Below are 2,880 nucleotides of genomic sequence, written 5' to 3' on the forward strand. Positions count from 1 at the left end.
AGAGCCATGTCCATATTTAACATGGCTCTGAAGGTTTTAGAGCGTCAGGGCAACAGATTAGAGCAGTGTGGCTTCTCCAACTGTCCTGTAAGGTTGACCTGTCAGGCACCAGAACAGTGGTTCTTAGGGATCAGTGGAGAAAGGAGACAAACATACTTCTACAGTGGTTCTACTATGACTTCAGACCACAGAACTGCACTCAAATTGAGCTTTGTAGGACGTGTGACCTACTCAGTGTCTTGGTGAGGCCAGGCCCTGGCAGTGAGGCTGGGAAAGCCCCCTGACACCAAGGGGACCCCACTGGCCCTCCTCTGATGCAGGACCATAAACTGATTTCCCGCTCGTGGTGACGGTCACATATGCCACACCTTAACAGCACACGGTCACCTTGAAAATGGGCAGTGATGGTAACTGCAGTGCCTTCAAAGCAATGAGGGATTTGGGAGGAAATGTAACGAACCAGGTACAGGACAGAAAACAGGTTAAAATAGGGTTGTAAGCTCAAGAGTCTGGAGAGGCCAGTAGGTTACTTACCTAAATGAGTCAAGCGGCCACATGCCCTTCAGCCCATCATCTGTACTGCCACAGGGACAGAGACCTGGTTCCCTACTGTGAAGAGCAAGGGACAAATGGTAAGTGAGGCAGATTGTGATGACCTGCAGGGTGAGCTTTCCAATCCACCCAGCTTCAGCTGACTCTTACCACGCACTAATTTTGTCAGATCTTCGTTATCTTTTTTTAAAAGCTAGAAATCAATTTTTATGTAAACACTCAGTTTTAAAATACTGTTTTTTAAACACTGGCTAAATAAAACACAACTGTCAGCCACCAGTCTGCAACCTGAGTTAGAGTAAAGTAAGTGGCACATTTCAGTTACAAGGAAATATCTAGCCAAGGGAATGGGCACAGCAGGCCTTGGCTGGGGGGTGGAGGGAGTCGAAGGGATGCCCAGGCTTCCAACTAGAGTTGCCACACTTCCCCATATTGGTGATAATGCATCTCTATCACCCCTATGTCCTGAGCCCTCAGAGTTCATTTTAGAGATGTTCCCTCACCCCAAGCCAGTCTGCATCTCTCATGTCAGACTCCAGTTATTCTACCACAGGATGAATACTGGAGGAAAAGAGGTCTATTTCAACGACGAAAAGTCCTCATCTGGAACAAGATAGTTCTCCAAATTCAAATTAAGAAGGGCGGCCTGACTGCCAGCTGCAGGGTTATTTCCATCGGGTGGAGTTCTGCGAGTCAATGGCCACTGTCAGATGAACTTGTTAATGAAACTGTGGCTGATTCCACAGGAATCACTGGCTCACTGGATCCCTAAATAGACTCATCTCCAGGAGAGTTGAGAGAATATAATGAAACGGGTCATGAGGCGAGTAAATGGAAGGATTCCCTGCCAACTTTCTGCCATACCCCAACATGGGCTCCAGAGAGCTGGGGTGCCATGCACATCCCCCCTAATCTAGCAGGGGCATACCTGAGGTCAGTAGCACGGATTCAATTGCTCCTTGCACCTCAGGATGAAGCACTGGCACCTTTCCGGTTCTGCCATGGGAATTCCCAAGGATCGTCCATTGTGTTTTCTATTCCCTGAAGTTAGGCATAACTCACAAAATGGCCACAGATCTAGCAAACGATGTTCCTTTAAGTCCCAACATCAGTGGCCGAGGCAAAAGTAGTAAGAAGTATTGCTTTTTGGTTCCTTCTGGCAACTTACCAACTTTGCTGTAGGCTACAAGTTGAACGCTGGGCTTCAATGCGTTCCGTACCCTCTCCAGTAACTACACAAACACACTTTAATATCAAAGAAGTTTAATACGCTGCAATAAAATAAGCGCCTAGGAAAAGCTCATGGAATAGATGTCAACGTTAGAGAAATCCCGCCCACACATCCTCTAGCTCCGTAACCCATCCCTCAAAACCAAACTAGAAAATCTGAAACAACAAAGGAAATCCTTCCAAGCTTGGATTTCAGTGAGGGCCCCTTTACCAATAACAAGAACACAGTTTCCTACATGGTCTAATAGGAAAGTAAAACACAGAAGCACAAAAAGTCCACAAGATTTCAATATTTAAGAGACTTGGTACATATTCAAAGTTAAAATAACTCCAACTTTTATAGCTATACATATTGTTTTAAAGCAACTTAATATATTTTAAATTTCATATATACACTCTCAAAGGTTCTTCAGGTGAGGTATGTAAACATTGTCTAATGAAAAATTTTCAATGTTTCAAACCAACAAATTCACAGCATACATTGAATTTTCTTCCATAAAAGACACAGTATTTTCCTACACTCACTAACATAGTGGAAGTCCAGGCCCAAGGGATACATGCTGATCATCCGGATTACCGTTTGCAGGAATTCTCATTTCACTACTTTTGACAAGACCGCCTTCACACAGGTCAGGATCACACACTTGGTACCAGGAAGGAGCTAGGCCCTCTGGAGACTCTGTCCTTGGGCATCTGGATCGCTGGCTAAGACTCACAAGACAGCAAAAAGGAGCACATCTGAACAACTACGAGAATGACCTCGGCAATGACAACACTGGGAAGAACCAGAAAGACCTTTAAAGGAACTGTAGAGATTCATCTTAGAGCTCCCTGGATCCACAGCCAGATCAGCAGCCCTGCCCTAAATTCACTCTGAAGGCTGTGGCCTAAAACCAATAAAAACCCAACACGGCACCTGAGCTTCAGTTAAATTGCATGGGCCTCCCATGACCCCCTGGCCTCTCAAAGGCGTTAACTCTAGCCTAAAAGTAGGACCCTGGGCTGTGCTTTTCATACAGGTTGGGGTTGAATTTCTTAATATCATAATACATACGGGAAAATAATGCCATGAGTTCACAAAGATGACCAATGCCTGCA

The sequence above is a fragment of the Balaenoptera ricei genome, chromosome 16, assembly GCF_028023285.1.
Source record: "Balaenoptera ricei isolate mBalRic1 chromosome 16, mBalRic1.hap2, whole genome shotgun sequence".
Taxonomy (NCBI): domain Eukaryota; kingdom Metazoa; phylum Chordata; class Mammalia; order Artiodactyla; family Balaenopteridae; genus Balaenoptera; species Balaenoptera ricei.